Consider the following 18382-nt stretch of genomic DNA (forward strand, 5'->3'; position numbering starts at 1 on the left):
GCCTCCATTTATGGAGCTAGCCAATGAAAGACGGGGGCCGTTCCTGTCTCCCGTACAATTCTCATTAGGTTTTCGCCTGCGCGAAAAAGCTGCGCAGGGCGCAGCTTTCGCCAGGCAAAACCTAAAAAGGGAGGGAGTGGTTGGGGACACGTTTTTTTAAAAAGAGAAGAGGCTGGTGCGAAAAGGAGAAGAGAGGTATGGGAGGGCACGTAGGAAACAGGGAGGGGGCAGGTGATAAGTTTGGACAAGAAACAAAACAAGAACGGATGGGAAGCCTATAGGAGCTAAGTAATCGAAAGATGGCAAATGCGAGTGACAACAAAAACAACTAATGGTATTCTGTAGGGGGGTTGGAAGCCCATGGAATTGTAAACAATATATCTTGCAACACTACGCATGCGCTGCGTAGGGAACACCTGAAAATGATGGCGAGGATCTAATGGATCTCCACAGCTCGAAATCCACAAATCTGTCAAGGACCAGGCGCAGGCTCCGTTTGGTCTCCATTCATTTTTTATTTAAGCCTGAAAATCCACGATAAGTCGTTTCAGTCCCTCAGTGACGTGCAGCACCATCATAAGTGCCTGTAAATACTGCACACGTGTTAATCACTCCAAAGAAAGATTGCATTAAATTGTCTTTCCACCCGTGTATTAGCATCATCAGAGGAACAACATTAAATGGATGTGTGTCCATACATTAATAGTAGAATCAACATTCAAAATGCATATGTGTGAAGTGCAGTAACTGAAAAAATAAATATGAAATGAATAATACTAAATTAATATGGAGTATATGCATCATTGCATATGTGGTTACAATATTTTTGGTCATATTTTTAAAAAATAACGTTTCTGTGAACATTTTATGAGTTTTTACTACCATGAGTCAATAACTAAAATTCATTAAAGCAGGGCTGGTACGAGCTTCTGCAATTGACTTGATAAAGTTACACCTGAAATCCCTCTCAATGCTATCTCCTGGCATCATCTCATCAGTGGGCATCAGGTATTGCACTGTTAACATAACTAACCCATCAGAATTGTGCCCCTATGGACAAAGTCCTACGGAAAATCACATTGCATCATCCCCAATGTTCACAGGATGAATCCAATACATTCCAATAAAATTCAGATAACACTGTAAGCAATCAAACAAAATTTAAAGAACTCTGAATCAAATATAAATAAATGTTACAAATCTTTTCCTTTATATGTTAGCCTAATTCAGCACCCATTGTTAAGATTCATATATTACAGTGCCAATCACTTAATGTAATCCACAATTTAATTCTCAATCATTCATTGCACGTGGACTGTTTATAACTGTAGCTCGGTCAGGGAGGTTATAATGTTAGCCAAATTATAGAAACAAATAGATTTACTCTTCTGCATTTAGACCAGTAGGGAATTTAGAATCAAGATTGACAATTTATCTACACTCTTACTGTCTCAATGATCACTACTGGTTGCCACCCCTCAGGATTCTCGGCACTGCATAAGTGACATATGATCCTCTTCTATTACAGTCTACTGGACTAACTGGTGTTGTTTATTCACTGGTGTTAATTCTAACAACACAGGCTTTACACCTGTGAAATCAGTGGAAACCACTAGTCTGCTGCAAGCATTTTCACCACCTCCAGACTACCACACACTGATCTAGTTTGTAAGAAATGTTCAACTGCATGCAACCCATCCTCATGATATATACTAATATACAATGATCACACATCTAAAGTTATGAATAGATAGTCCTTACACCATGGTACATCATATATGTGTATCAAGAAATTGCCCGTGTCCTTGATGTATGAAGGTACGTTCCAAACATGTTCCAAACATATCCCTGTAAAAACAAACTTTCTTTAGTAGAGATGAACAGTATCCCTGGCAGCTCCCTCAAATCCTAATGAATTTTTGGGATCAGGTATAGAATAGGCGTCTTTGGAAATTAATCATTGCACAAAAAAAAGGTATTCGTCTTGGTTTATGCGACCCTGCTTTCTCCATCCCAGCAAATCAGAGTGGTGCTATGTTTTCATCCTTCGCTCGCTCTCAAGATCACTACTGGTATAACAGTTTGGGTCATTCAACTATTTGTACGCTTCAGTAGTGTACTATTCTATAGAGCACAACACAATATTCTCTCCTTAATCGAGCTTAGCCTTACCACCTGTTTAACTGCATTACATTTTTTTATGAAATTGTTGTACGCTCGTTGCTGGTAATTCCATTTGCACTGCCCTTGACTAGCTGATCTATGGAACGCTTTGACGACTTCTTCAATACAATCACTAAACACGTCTAAGGAATCTTTGGGGGAAGTGGACATAAATGTAGACGCGTCTTAACGTCACCATAGACATCAAGGATCATTGCTTCAATCTCATGTTGATCTTCCATGTGCTGAAAAGTACCCAATGCTTCATTCTCCAATTCCTGGAGCTCACTAAGGAGTCTCAGATCAGAACTCTGCAAGTTTGGACTTCCCACTCTTTCAGGTTGTTGTCTGGTCTTTGAGGAGACAATACGTAGCCAATTTAAATTTCCTGACAAACTTATATAAGTACACTTGTCTGTGCGCCATTCATTTTACTTGTGGGACAGTACTACAGCCCCGAAGATCAAATCTGCTGTTTCTTTGGTGTTCCAACAATGGAGGATAAATTGACCCCAGTCATGGTGGAGTTCTCACTCAGTATCACCTCCATCTTTGTTTTGATTTGATTTTGTGTTTCCTGTTGCACTTCCTTCGTTTATTCCGTTTTTTGATCCTCCTTTGTCTGGTTTGTATTGCCGCCCTCTTGGTCTCAGGGTTTGATGCCTGTCCATACAAGGGAGAATTTGTTCAATGTACAGATCTAATGTACTTGCACATATTCAGATTTTCCTTTCCACAGTGTGATCTTTGTTTCCAATTGATGATAATAGTCAGGCTTGTCCCCTCTGCGATCCCCCTTGGCCCTGTGCTGCACAGTGACTAATGCTGACGCGATGCAGATCTAGAAGGGGCTGCATTCTCGTGCAGGCAGACGAGAATGCTGTGTTACAACAACACAGCAACAGTGTGATATGAACAGAACTCAGGGTATAAAGCATGTTAGGGTTCCACATCAGAGTGAAAAGTGGGCTGAGCTTGGAGCCAAGGCCCTGAGATCTGCAGAGCCCTCACTAACATACAGTGACCTCAGAGCACAGACAGCAGGAGAGAGGGAAAAAGGCTGGGGTGCTCTGGGGTTGCCACAGTACCCACTGAGTGACACTGTGGCTGTGTACATGGGACAGTCAACCTCAGAGTCAGAGCATGAAGCACACACCAAAGGCTCAGGGGCCACCACAACACTGACTGCACTACAGCACTGACTCCAGAGCATACTGCTGACCATTAGAAGGAGGAGAGAGACTGAGCTTCAGTGGAAGGTTAGTTAGGAGAACCTTCAAGGCACTATCCGATGACCTGCAGCAGTCAGTCCCCGAGGGCAGACTGGGGAGACACTATTGCAGAGAACCACTAGTGTGGCTAAGTATGTACATGATTCTAACCGGCCACGGGCAAGTAAAACAGGAGACGCAGGAGACAACAGGAAGTGCTTGAGAAAATGCAGAGCGCCAGCCTATGACAACAGTATATAAACTAATCCAGTAAAACGACTGATACATGAAGGGATCGGAGACTTGTTAACACGAAACACAGACGAGAATAGCAGGCTACGACAACCAGAAAAGTTATAAATGCTAAGCATCAAGTCTCACACAATGAGGAACACATGTAGGATAAAATGTGGAGTAGCTGCAACACCCTTTTGAAGGAAGACTCACAAACCAATAGTCTTCTCACAATGGTCTCAGCCAAAGTCTCCCAGCTGTCGCCTCCTGGCCCACCTCTACCACATATTCGTCCGCGACGCTCCCCGCCTAGACATGGTTCAATTTAATTAAACCAAATCTCTGGCTAAACATACATTATTCATATTTACATTTAATAAATCCATATTCCAGAATGTACACTGTGACTTGTTGCAATTTAGGAACAGCATGGCTTGTGACTCGCGTACGATGAGACAAAATCATCTTGAACGGTTCGGAGACATTTAGTTCATCCAAGTTCTACTTTTCTGCTGAAATGAAAGAATAATCATCTTGTTGCCCTTCTTCCTATACTATTACAAGCATACATAAGGCTCAGTCCTGATACCATAGATCCTCTGAAATCCACTTTAAGATGTGTAAAGGATGCTTTTTGGAGCACAAAATTGCCACCTTTGGGTATATTTTACTGTGTGAGATGAGCTAGGTCTTGAAGGAGTGGCATCTGGAATTTTGGGGGGGGGGGGTGAAGGGGTCTTTGAGTACATCACCACCCAAGTAACTGAAGAGGGGGCAGCCCGCTAGTGCCTTTAGATGGCCCTTCCACATATACGGGTAACAAGAACTTCTGAGGTCCCTGCAAACACACTAGTGAGGTTATAAAATCACTAATGGATCTGGTCTGCCGAGAATCTCCAAACACAAGCTTGTGAATCCAAGGAAATGCTGCGTGCTCTAAAGAAATGAGTCTGCATGAAGTGCCCAGACTGCCACAAATGGGTATGAGCAAAAGACACACAATTGATGGACGGAATGCAGAACAAATCAAAACATTCACCCCCAGTCAAGAGACATGGGTTAAATCAATCATTCTTTTGCTCACAATGCCACCCCAGTTTAGACCTGGCCATATGCAAATCAGTCTTGACCCTGTGCCTCTTGGGAACAGTCCAGCCCGAACTTCCAAGCCTGGTTCTCCCTTGACCGGAAACAAGCATCCTAGCACCGGTTTCGGAGTTTCACCCCTCTTCAGCCAGGATAGCTTGATTCCAGGGGCACAGCGAGCCCAGGACCTACGTCTGGGCATACCTGGCGCACTTAGGGCGAGAAAGCAAAAGACACACAATTGATGGATGGTATGCAGAACAAATCAAAACATTCACCCCCAGTCAAGATATCTGGGTTAAATCCATCATTCTTTTGCTCACAATGCCACCCCAGTTTAGACCTGGCCCTATGCAAATCAGTCTTAGCCCTATGCCTCATGAGAACAGTCCAGACAAAACTGACAAGCCATGTCCTCCCTGAACCGGAAACAAGCATCCCAGGACCGATTTCGGGGTTTCACCCCTCTTCAGCCAGGATAGCTTGATTCCAGTGGCACAGTGAGCCCAGGACCCACGTCTGGGCATACCTGGCGCACTTAGGGTGAGAAAGCAAAAGACACATAATTGATGGACGGAATGCAGAACAAATTAAAACATTCACCCCCAGTCAAGAGTTCTGGGTTTAAGCCATCATTCCTTTGCTCACCATGCCACCCCATTTTAGACCTGGCCATTTGCAAATCAGTCTTGACCCTGTGCCTCATGGGAACAGTCCAGCCCGAACTGCCAAGCCAGGTCCTCCCTGGATCAGAAACAAGCATCTTAGGACCGGTTTTACATTTGTCACCCTGAGTGGGACGGGTATGCTCAGAAGTGAGTCCTGTGCTCTCCATGCCACTGGAGTCAAGCTATCCTGGCTGTTGAGGGCTGAAACCGGTCCTAGGATTCTTGTTTCCAGTCCAGGGAGGACCTGGCTTGGCAGTTCGGACTGGACTGTTCCCATGAGGAGCGGGACAAGACTGATTTGCATATGGCTGGGTCCAAACTGGAAAGGCATGGTGAGCAAAAAACAATGGCTTTAGGCCCTGATCTCTGTATTGGGGTGAATGTATGACATTGTTCTGCATTATGTCCATCAATTGTTCTTTTTACAAATGGATATGAAGCGCTACAGAAATTAATCAAAACATTAGAACAAACACGGTCTGCCATGGCACTGTGTGCAGACATCGGCCACTTTTAAAGAGACAGAGAGATAATGGGAACTCAAACTAGCAACAGAAAGGGAGGGGGTCGGGATGGAGAATAATGTGTCTAACAGGGGAAGGGTGGGGCGGCGCGAGGGTGGTGCTAAGAGTGAACTGGAGTTATTTATTTACTACATGGAAATAAGATGGTTGTGCACGTTTATTCAAGGTTAGACTATTGTGCTAAGTTGTGACGTTCAGCGATCCGCTTTTGACAATTTTGTCATTAAAATCTCCACCTTGTTATGTGTGAGTGATGGCGAGGGGAGCAGAAGCAGTGGCAACAAGACAGCGATAACCACATCTTAAAGCTGCGACAGCCTCTTGCAGACAGGCAGGGCCGTGTGGAGTGAACGGACATAGGGATGTGGGAGTACGTGGTGGCATACAATAAGGCGCAGAGCCTCATTACTGATAAAAGAACGGCGCACTGCCACCATGCTAACATTCGGTGGCCGTGAAGCAGGTGCCATGTTGCTAAAAGAGAGGCGCACAGCCTCCTGAAGCTGCTGGCATGATGGTGCCTGATCAAGGGAAACGTTGCTGCTCTACCTGACCACCATGTCAGTATCCAGAGCCCTGCGTGACTGTAGACCGCAAAGGAGTTGAGAGCGGAGTGAAAGGAAAAATAGAGTTCCATATGAACAACTCATGAAAACAAAAGCGTAATGATACAGTAGTGAGAGACTGCTCTGTGGGAGGTATGCAAATGTCAACAAGAGGGGACAAAGAAGTAGGATTAACCACTAGCAAGCAAGCCTTTTTGTTGGACAATCGAAGTGACCAATAGAAAGGCAATGGGAGGGCTGTAAGACCACAGAGTGCATACAGCATGTCCTGAAGAAGCTGCAAACGTGCTGCCTAGACTCAACCTAAAAGTAACACAAACTGGTGAAATACTTGTATTTTTATGCATTTCTATAAATACGTTTGGTAAGAACAGAATAACAAACCAAAAAATACTGTCGGAGGCTGCGGTTTGAAATGAGTGGACACTGGTGAAATGTTGAGATGTTGAAGCTTTTTCTAGTTTTATAAAGTGTGGTGAAGCACTAATGTGACTAACAGGTGGCCAGACAGGACAGGCCACATGAGACTTTTGCCACTAATGGAACATAAAAGTGTAACCAGCCAGACACGGGTGGTACCTTCTGCGTTTCAGGCAGAGAAATACCTCCTGCCCTGTCCAGGTAGATTTTGCAAAGACAGAACAGGTACAGAAGGCCTGGCAGCCGGTTTGAGGTCTGGCATGAGTGGACCCTCACTCTGAGGAATTCGGGCAACACAAGGCTTCCTACAGAAATACTTGTCATGAGTCTGCCGCAGGAAATCAGTTGTATAAGAACTTGTCGAGTGTGTTTACTAAATAAATCTGATGGTACGGTTGGCCACTGGAGGTGGGGGGTGCTTCAAGCTTCTCCAGTCCCACACCAGGATCATCTCTGTAAGGTTGAGTGAGCACAAAGTTAAGTACACACAATGCATTAAACCACCTCAAACCTAAAGTTAATACTGAATGAAATGATAATGAATGGCAATGCATCTCTCTTCAACAAACAGAGACAAAAACAAGACGGTCGGGCGGGCTCATGCAGCCAGTGTTCCCCAATCACATGACACGGACATCATCTTCAAGCGTTGGTCTTCACCACAACCAGCAGAGCAGGCAAAAGCAAACTCATGATGCACTGTTCAGAAAACAATGGGTAAAAATAGAGATATGGTGGTCCCGTCGTCTTTCGAAAGCACTTGGTCAAGCTCCAGGGTGTTTCACAACTTGCTGCAAACCTGGAAATCAGGAAAGAGAAAAACAGCAAAGGTTAGACCAACCCTCCATGCGAAGTGAATATCAGCAGTTTAAATAAAGTTCCAAAGTTTTGACCTCATCACAGACAGTTGCCAAGCCGATCTCAAGCTCATCTTGATACCATGAGGTCTGCTTTGGACTCTATTTTGACATGTTCTACTTGATCAAGAAGTCTTGTCAATGGACGGGCGCACCAAAGACTCATCCATTGAACCAATCACAGCGACAGGTCAGTAGATACTGCCTCAGCCAGCCAGAGTACCCAGCAGGGAACATGGCTTAGGAGCGGGCGTCAACCAGAAATAAATATTATGGTAACAATAAGCAACTCATTAGCACAGAAGACTATTTGTAATGTAAACAAAAAGAATATGACTAACATTTTATTAAGGGGCTAACCCAGAATTGTGTTGCATTGTCTGCCGATTTGTAGATATTACCCAAACACCCATACGTGGATGCAAAAGGCCCCTTGTAGGACTTCGGAGAGTGTATGACGGTAGTTGGCCGTAGTAGTATTCTGGTGAGGCTTGAGGTTTTGGTCTCATCATGCATGACTCTCATGCATGCGCACAGCACGCGCACTATGACACAGACTGCAATCGAGAGCTGGGATCGGTGGACTGGAATAGGAAAACATGTACACTGCCATGAGCTCGCCGTGCTGTGGAGGACTGCAATGTTCCCAGCAGAACAGTGAAGAGAGAGAGATGCTCTCAGGGCTCCTGATCCCTTTTTATGTCAAGGATCTCTAAGCAGGTAATTTCCTCATCCATATGGGTCATGGATGACACACGTATGAATGTATGTTAGAATAAGCCTGGAGTACATGTGCTGTGTTTGAATGCGGCATCCCCAGGATACATTCTGTCCTCCTGTACATTAGTGGTACCGAAGATGAAGGTCGGGAGGCAAGAGCCGCTCAGCACCGCGAACGGCGGGGATTCTGCAAAGCCTTCTTCAGGTGCTTTGTGGTGGACTCACGCCCTGCAGGGCGTGACATCGGAGAGACTTCCATGGTGACAGCGTGGTCTCCACTCTGCAATGGAGGAAAGAAGAACAAAAAGCAAGTGGCCTCACGCTGGGAAAACGCTGATCTCGTCAAAAGGGGAAACGGACAGGAGGCCATGTTGTTCATTCAAGATACATGGAACCAAGAAACAAATCCCGAACGGACCGTGTGGGCACCGCTGAGAGCACCGGGCACCTGAGCTCCACAGTCTGCAGGTTCACCACACACAGGGCCCGATTCATAGAATGAACTTAAGACAAAATCCTAAACTTACTACCATTTACTCATTTTGGTATTCACAGAAGGCACTTACTCATTGATGAGTAAGTGCCTTCTGTGAATACCGAAATGAGTAAGTGCCTTCTGTGAATACTAAAATGAGTAAGTGCCTTCTGTGAAGACCGAAATGAGTAAGTGCCTTCTGTGAATACCCAAATGAGTAAGTGCTTTCTGTGAATAACAAAATGATAGTAAGTTTAGGATTTTGTCTTAAGTTAGTTCTGTGAATCGGCCCACGGAGCAGGACAAGGACTTACCTACGGAGACAGAATTCACACACCGACTGTAACACCAGGGCTGTTGGGTATATGATCACCTGCTGATCTCCCTGATATATGGTGACGGCATCATAGACGCAAATCATCAAACACCAGAGAAATATTCACCCAGGGAAATTTACAACTAAACTAAGCAGACACTACAAAGAAGATGACACCCGTAACAGCAATCAACGGCCTGGACTCTACAAGAACAAGAAGTGCCTGTGAGGGCTTGGAGCAGCACTCAGCTGTTCTTCACCTTAGCAAGACCACCGCTGAAAACTGGGGGGTGGGGGGCTTTTTAATTCATTTCACAGGTCAGCTTGAGTTTTGGGACTGAGGAAGATCCTACAGGAGAGACTTTCCTCCCTCAAGCTGGAGTGGGTGAGTATGGGCGCCTGTTACCTTCGCCCGCGCCGCCCCTCCACATCTGCAGCAGAGGCACACAACTGCCCGCCGCCCAATGGACAACTCTTGAGACGGTCAGCAGGGCCAGTCGCAGGACTTTTGGGGGCCCGGGTGAAAGGAAAGATGGGAGGAACCTTTAATCTGCATATGACGTCATTAGAAGTGATATCACAAGAAGCGATATCACAGGAAGTGACATCACAGGACTATTCATCTTCTTTGGCATCGCTGAAGAGACCTACTGTGGATATCAGTAACATGAATAAAAAGATACATACCCAAATGAAGTATGTCTAGTTACTTTAAAGCTGTATTAAGTGGATTACTTTAGTCACATTGAACGGAAAAGCCAGGCACAGGTCTTACAAAGATGGATTTCCCTACTCAATTTTAACTGTTTGTTGCAAGATGTGTGCATGATAAAAATCCCAGAGCATTGCAGAATATTTATTGAATGGCATTACTATTTTAAAAAAATGCAATAGGGTGTAGCAAAATAAAATACATGCATTTACTACTTTTATTTTTATTCCAAAGCTTTATAAACCAAAGGTTAAAGCTCAACAATGTCAGCAGAGTTCTGTAGAAACAAAGCAACGCAGGAATGTAGACAAGCGCCAAGCCCCGATGTGAGGTGCTTCAAAGTAGGAATTACAAATCACCCTGCACTGAACAGGCTGTTCAAAATGTGAGTTTTTAGCGTTCTCAAACTTCTACATCATTTGATTTTTTCCTTTCATTTGGATCCTGGGCGGATGCATTTATGGAATAATGGAAAGGCAAGTTCCAGAATGCAAGGAAATGAGAGCTGATGATGACAAGAGGAGTAAAGGGGCGCCTTGAGACCCCTCTGGTGGAAGTCTGTGCTAGGAGAGTTACAGTTTTATATAAATCCCCTTTCTTGTGACTGGGACAGAGGTTGAGGCTGCTCTTGTTTTGGGTGAATTAGTGAAGCCGGTTGTGTGGATAAGGCAGGGGACAGCTTTGGTGTGAGTGTGGTCTCTCATGTGTGTGTTTGTTGCAGAAGTAAAAAGGCATGCACTTCTGCAGACCAAACCCACCTCACTTAACAATGGTGTCTTCAAGAGGGGGCCTTGCATTTCTTAGGTAATAAAAATAACAAAACTTCTCCCTCCTTCGGTGCTTCGAAGGCTGCTCCTGAGGGTGCTTTCCAAGAGTGTTCCGGCAGGAGTTGGGTCAGTGGGCGAATCTGACGCTAGAGAAGGCGCTACAGGCATCATTCATACAGCGCACAGCACCTGACAGGGCTTCTTGGCGCTGGTCAAGCTGAGAGCAGTGCAGGTCACCGCCCTTCCCTTCCGAATCATAGAATCTCGAGCTCAGAGGGATTTCTGCCCACTTGGGGGCGCTTTCCCGCAGCCATTTTGGACTCTTCCATTTTTTTGCCGTTCTCCAAATCTCTAAAGTCCAAAGACTCTTTGTAATCTGGGAGTAGAGGTAAGCTTTCCGTTTCTGAAAATGATCAGATATCGCATTATCTGAAGCAGGGGCAGCTGTAAGCCCAGTATGGGGGTTCAGCTGAAGTTGTAGCAGTGGTCAACATGAGTGTGCGCATCTGCACTCCGGGAAAAGAACGAGGGGCCTGCCCCTGCCCTAATGGCCTCTTCCTCTCGCTGCCCCCCACCTCACAGGTGCCCTCGTGGGGGGCGCACATGTGTGGTATCAGAAACGAAGGTGGTCAACTTTACAGAGAAGAGTATTCACCAGGGCTGGGCCCTGCCCTTCGGCTATCCCACCCGTCCTTGGGCTTCGGCAGGGCCCCATTATCCGGCATCAGCTGAAGGATTTGAGGGGAACTGGACAAGACATGAGAGAGAGAGAAAGAGAGACAAAGAGAACGATGGAGGGAGAGGGAGAGAGAGAGAGAGAAAGATGAAGGGAGAGGAAGAGAGAGAGAGAGTGAGAAAGAGGGAGAGAAAGATGGAGAGAAAGAGAGACAGAGAGAGAGAAAGAGGGAGAGAAAAAGAGGGAGAGAGACAGAGAGAAAGAGAGGGAGAGAGGCAGAGAGAGAAAGAGAGGAAGAGGGACAGAGAGAGAGAGAGAGAGAGAGAATGATGGAGAGAAAGAGAGAGGGGGAGAGAGAGAGACAGAGAAAGGAAGATGAAGAGAAATAGAGGAAGAGAGGGAAAGAGAGAGAGAAAGATGGAGAGAGAGAGGGAGAGAGAGAATGAGAGAGAGACAGAGGGAGAAAGAGAGAAAGATAGAGTGAAAGAGAGAGGGGAGAGAGAGACAGAGAGAGAGAGAAAGATGAAGAGAGAGGGAGAGAGAGAAAGAGAGAGAGAGAGAGAAAGATGGAGAGAAAGAGAGAGAGAAAGAGAGAGAGACAGGGAGAGAGTGAGATAGAGATAGAGACAGAGAGACAGAGAGAGAGAGAGAGAAAGGGAGAGAGGGTGTGAGAGAGGGAGAGGGAAAGAAAAAGAAAGGGGACCAGACAGAGATAGGGGGAGAGAGAGCCTTAAAACGTCTGTCGTGGCCAGAAGTGCCTTGTAGCGCTGAGCAGAAATGTTATGTTCGCTGGGGTGATCTGTCCTTAAGGAGACATTGGCACGCGAGGTCCTGAAAGTGTGGTCTTTGGAGTAAGGAAACTGGGTACCGGCTGCTAAAGTTCGTCACTGGGGTCTCAACGCAGGCGAAGTGCAGATGACAGGTGTGATACTATTCAGTTTTTAATGCATGAGGAAATTTAAACAGAGAATCGACCAACATACCTGAAGCATCAGGAGACCATGTGATTGGACGTGATGCAAGGTTCTTACATTATTAGAGTAACATCTGTGTCTGGATCTATCAGTGATGAGACCTGGTTCATGCTGGTGGCAGCCATCACCCAGCTGGAGTCCCCATGACTGGGAGGAGGGGCCGAGGCAGCCAGGCCTGAGTGACGTGATCAGTGTCTGCCCCTCCTGGACTCAGGGGTGAGCGGGCATCAATGGACAGGGGGCAAGGCTCCAGAAGGAACACAGCATCCTGGACTTTCCTTCAAAACGTTGCACTAGGTACAATGAGTAGAACTTTGGTCAAGAAGCAAGGCTTTATTATGAAATGATTTGCGACTCAGAACTTAATGCGCAAACCCACATACAAAAACATTTACAGACGACATGTAGGGCGAAGAAGAGCGCAATCCTGCCTGCTCACCAGTAGCGCCTTCACAAAGACCCTCCCCCTCATCTCCGACCTCTACACCCTGGCACTACGACCAGGCAGAGGCAGGTCGGTGAAGCACTGAAGAGGCATCTGTGAAGTGGTAAGAGCGATACTGTCAAGACACAGAGAGGGTCTGTGACCACTTCCCCCCTGAGCGGGAAGACCATGGCCCAGGGCCAGAAAACGTGCGAACGTCCTCTGTGGAAACCAAGCAGACACGCTTGGGGTTTTAGCACTACCAGACAGTTGATTTTTAGAGTCAAGAGGAAAGTGCACGCCACTGAGGACAGCAAGGCTGCAGTTCTTAGAAGATGAAATGAGCTTCAAGGTGCCTGCAGGAAGCGTGCGCTCAGACAAGACACTGGTAGTGGGACATGTGGTGGTTGAAGTTGTGACTGCTGCCTCCTGAGTAGAAACTAAAAGCTCCTCGAGGGTCCATTCACTTAGCACTTTTATCGGGCCCCTTGTTATGTTATGTTTGCATTGCTTAAGCGCAGCGAATCCGCCCGAAGGAACATCTTAACTTCTTTTGCTGATGTATGGGTCTACAGAAAAGAACTAAAACAGCCACGCATTTAGAATTTTAATAAACTTTCCCAGCTCAGTACACAAACAAATTTGTAGTGGAAGTTTAATCCAGTGGAGGGGGGCAGATAAGAAAATGACCTCCCACCGACTCTGGGGGTGCGAATCCGTGGAGCTTGGTGTAGGACTTTGTCAACGGATCGCAGCGGTCTGGCCTAGAGATAGTAGCCAAGTCTCAGCTGAAGGTAGCCGGGGGCGTTACCATTCCAGGACGTATGAGTCTTAACAATGAGCCTCTTGCTGATAGGTAGCCAATGCAGAGAGTGTGATAAAGGATCAGAGGGAGCCAGACAGAAGGTTGCACACACGTCCGACTGCACATTCGGCACCATCTGTACCTGAGACAGCAAGGTCTCATTAGCACCTCAAGTGGATCATTTCCACAGTCAAGCCTACTTGAAATCAATGCTTGAAGCAGGGTTTTCATCTAGAGGTAGGGGGAGCCAAGAAACTGCTCATACAGTTGAGACATATTCTTTCATGGACAGTGAGGCATCTGGCTTAACACCTACCTGTTTTGGGGAAGGGGCAAGTCCCAATTCGGGGGGCCACCAATCCCTTGACTATGCTCCCCCCTCTTCAGTGAAGCTCGGTGCTCACGAGGATGACGGAAGCTCTTCTGGAAGCGTGAACCATATGGAAAGACCTGATCTACACAAGCCCTTCTGCTTTTAAATTTTTTTTATTTGGATTCAACACTTTTTCATGCTCTTGTTATAATGACTTTCAAAACCAAATAAAAATTATGAAAAAATATATATATTCAGTGTTATTCCAAGGAACTAAATGCTGTTCTGAGATGACTCCCATGTAATGAGGGGGGGACCCACCTTACAGGGGTGCACAGGCTCAAGGGGAGCTATTTTCTTTTGCTTTTCTGTGGACAGTAGTCATACTTTAAAAAAGTGGTCAAAGTAGATCACTGGTTTACCGCCCCAGTGTCTCTATTAACATGGATACCTCACAGTTCTGGTTGCGAACTTGTTAATATTGATGTTGATATAAACAATGATACGTATATCTACCAAAATGAAATCGAATCACTGTTGTCAAAATCTCCCGATATGACCTCTCCATCAACCCCGAGTCAGAAATATGTGGTCAGTCGGGCCCTGCACCCTAGTCCTTGGGCTACTGATTGACATATCATAGGTGGGGTAGTACGTAACCAGAAGGACAAACGCACAAACAGGAAAAACGCAGATTAATCTCACAGATAGGCAACGTCACCACAATGGTCCCAGGAGGTTAGCCCCAATGAAACACACAAGGCTGGATGGTTCCCAAAACACTATAAAGATAGATGCCACATGAAGCTAGGAACACTCTGCCAATCAGGACACAGCACACGCTACACATGCAGTGATTACGTGTTCCCCATGTCGGACATCTGCACACTCCTTCCAAAAGGAAGCGGGGAGAAGGGAGATCCGAGAGCCCTCCTCAAACAGGTCACGCTAGTTTGGACTTTCTTCACACAGAGCAGGATGTGGCATCATCCTCTCTCAGCTCCACTCAGCCAGCAGCAAATAATCCTACAAACTCAACAACTCAACAACCAGCAAATAATCCTACAAAATCAACAACCAGCAAATAATCCTACAAACTCAACAACCAGCAAATAATCCTACAAAATCAACAACCAGCAATTAATCCTACAAACACAACAACCAGCAAACAATCCTACAAACTCAACAACCAGCAATTAATCCTACAAACACATCAACCAGCAAATAATCCTACAAACTCAACAACCAGCAAATAATCCTACAAACTCAACAACCACGGCCAAGATACTCGCAGCTTTTCCAGCTTGCTGCCAGCCTCTACTAGCAGGAGTGGAAGCCTTCTTGAGATTCTTTCAGCAGGTCATGGTCGCCCAAAGTAAATCTCTGTCAAAATCCTATCCCTCATCGAGGTACTCAATAAGGTGACACAGGGGACTATCGCGTAGCCACCCTACAGTCTCAAGAAATTCAAAGCAACACTGGCGATGCACCCCTGGGGCAAACGAAAGCCACTGAGGATCAACTACAAACATTCCTACAGCCCACTCATAGGAACCCAGTTGTCCCCCCACCCACCCGCCTTCAGACCCTTCACGCTCATACCCAGACTCAGCAGGCTTCATTATAACAATCAAGGGCTCAACCGGCCCATATATATCTGCCCCCACCTGTACGCCGCATGTGATGATCCTGGAGGGGTCCCCCATTAGAGGGTGAACCTCAGGAGGACAGCCAGAGCCTTATAAATAAAGCTGTACACTGGTGTAAACTAAGTGTAGGGTGCCAAATTGACGTAGTGGACAAAATCCTCAAGGCTGGCAGAGTGAAATAGGGGGTCTCTGCGCCCAAAAGTTCAAGGGGATATTGCGTGGCCATGAATTTGAAAGATCCTGGATTCGTTCGTTTCTTGCTTCGACACTCTGCCTACCTATCAAATCAGCAATCAAAGATGAGTGCCCTCCCATTAGACTTTTTCGATCGCCCACCCCCGTTGAAGTCAGTGACAATAATTGATGCCAACTTGGTGGTAATAATCCTCACGTCCTGTATCTTTGGCTCCCATCACTACCAGCACCCGCTTTGAACCATTATCAAGTTTATCAGTCTTTGAGTGAATGTGGATGCCTTCCAGTCCTAAAGCCCGATTAGTCACTGAGAAACTGTTCTAGGTCCATCCAGTCTCCCCCAGTTGGCACCAAAGCCCAGTACGGATCAGATCTCAGCCAAGACACCCTTGAATTTTCAGTTTTTATCGTGGAATATTACAGGGAAACATCAGAAAATGATTAACGAGGGCGGAAAATCCTCATCAAAGACTAGGATACAAATTTAGGGCTCCCGGTTTTATGGTATTTTTTTTTCCATTTCCATCTGTATTTATTCATATTTATTTTTTGCCAACTCTATCTGTATGTATCCATATTTATTATGGGTTTTGTGAAAAAAAGCAAAGCTGAAAGTGGCATATTTCCACATTTATTTAACCAATAAATATGCAGTCATGCTTGAATGCCTGCCAGGTTTCAGTGATAGAAACACCCGCAGAAGACAAATCAATGCACGTATATGAAAATATGCACATTTCAGTATCAACCTTGTGCATAGCTACTCTTTTCTAAAAAAAATTCTTTTGTAGCTCCCCTACCAATGAATCCTCACAGTAATTGTGGCCTGGCAGTCATGGCAAAGTGTATTTAGAATCACTCAAAAAGCACCCAACTTCGGTTTTTATCCATATTTAAAAATAAATACGGACTAGAACATAAATGGGTTTCTGTCTGTATTTATCTTTAAAAATCAATAAAAATGGAAACAGGGAGCCTTAGATACAATTTATTGTCAAGAGACCTAGGCCATTAACCCGATTCATGTTGAGGGTATGAAATCTTTTTGTTCCCCTGCCGTCCCATCAGTTGCAGGAAGGGGGAATGGGGGGGGCCAGTTCTTCTTGTTTCCATTGCTTTTAGGCATTTCAATGCCAAGGTCTTGCTGTCTAAACCCTATTATCAGATTATGAAGCTGTCTCAGTTAAATTCAGTTATCATATTATGAATTCATTTTTTACTATATCAACCAGTTGGCATTAAAGGAAAATTAATGCTGAGTGAAAGAAACCATGTCTTACTTATATGGGACACAAAAGTGGTGGCTGGCAGGGAATGAGGGTGGTGAGGCGGACCAAAAAAACTCTTCCCTTTTGCCAGTCTCTCTTCTGCTTTGTTCCCTTCCCACACTGCCTTCTCCTGGCTGAAGGCGGCTGAAATGCCAGAAACCGGTCCTCGGAAGCTTGTTTCCGGTCCAGGGAAGGCATGGCTTGGCAGTTCGGGCTGGACTGTTCCCATGAGGCACAGGGTCAGACTGATTTGCATATAGCAATGTCTGAACTGGGGTGACAGAGTGGGCTAAAGAACGGTGATGGATTAAACCCAGATCTGTTGACTGGGTGTGAGTGTTTGATTGGTTCAGATGCTCCGTCCATCACCACCCCCTTTTGTACCGCTTTCCCCTCAGCTTTGGCAGAAGCAGGAAGCACACAGGCTACCTCCTGTAAGCCAATCCCAATGCTTCAATGCAGCATTGTGATTGGCCTGAGTGCTGTGTTTTGTGGAAAATGGGAACCTGGGAATGTTTCTTACCAGGCTGTGTAATGCAAATTGCGCATGACTGTGTGGCTGGCCCAAGACGGAAGGGCAAACAATCAAGCACACTTAGGGAGTGCAAACCACTCCTCCCCCTGTGACCCCAGCCAGCCCTAATCTAGCCCCATAGTCAAAAATAAAAGGATAATAACGGGGTTATTATCATTTTATTTTTCCTTCCCCTGCTCGCAGAGCGCTGGGGTGACGCTCCTCCGTCTTAGCCCCAGGCAGATGATTCAAATATTGTTAAATGTATTCACAGTGGTCATCATAATTGCAGAATCACGGATTCAGTGTATGGGAAAGCCCTGAATCGGATAATACTTACTCATAACCTGTCTTTTTTATCTTTTAGGTTTTAAAGGGTTTAAGTTCTATTAATTAACCTACAATTGTTGGCAACGGCAGTGTAATCGATTTCCTTTTTACTCTCGGTGAACCTGGCTCCTAAACTAGGGCTCCCTTTATCGTTTAGTGATCATTTCCCATTTATTATCGGTTTTTCCTTCTCTTTGCTACCTAGTTTTAGGAGCAGGAATATACCTCTTGTTACATTACTCCGCTAACAGGGGGTTCGCATGAAATAATACATTGACCCAAATAAATTTTTTATCGATCGGATTACTGATCACTACGAGGATATAACTTGTCTCTCTGCAGATACTGAACCTACTAAAATTCTAGATCGATTTACAGCACTTTGTAAATCTGCTCCCCGCAAACTTACAAGGGATAAACTTCCAAGAGTGCGACCAGGGCCGTCGTGGTTTAAGTCAGATTGCCAATAGGATTCCGCGTAATCCAGATGCATTAAGGCAGCCAGGAAAGAATAC

The 18382-nt window shown here is 45.5% G+C and overlaps 1 protein-coding gene across 1 annotated transcript in view; it reads right to left on the reverse strand.

The window, feature by feature from the left end:
• Positions 1-495: 495 nt before the first annotated feature.
• Positions 496-18382, reverse strand: part of LOC147706627 (cell adhesion molecule CEACAM8-like) — a 209694-nt gene continuing 191807 nt past the window's right edge. Inside the window, exons 4-5 of the mRNA XM_086933117.1 lie at positions 5657-7671; positions 496-4048 (exon numbers count right to left, since the gene is read on the reverse strand). The gene's annotated coding sequence lies outside the window, so the exon portion shown is untranslated. The remainder of the gene's footprint in view (positions 4049-5656; positions 7672-18382) is intronic.

The sequence above is a fragment of the Lissotriton vulgaris genome, chromosome 7 (genome assembly GCF_964263255.1).
Source record: "Lissotriton vulgaris chromosome 7, aLisVul1.2, whole genome shotgun sequence".
NCBI classification, from domain to species: domain Eukaryota; kingdom Metazoa; phylum Chordata; class Amphibia; order Caudata; family Salamandridae; genus Lissotriton; species Lissotriton vulgaris.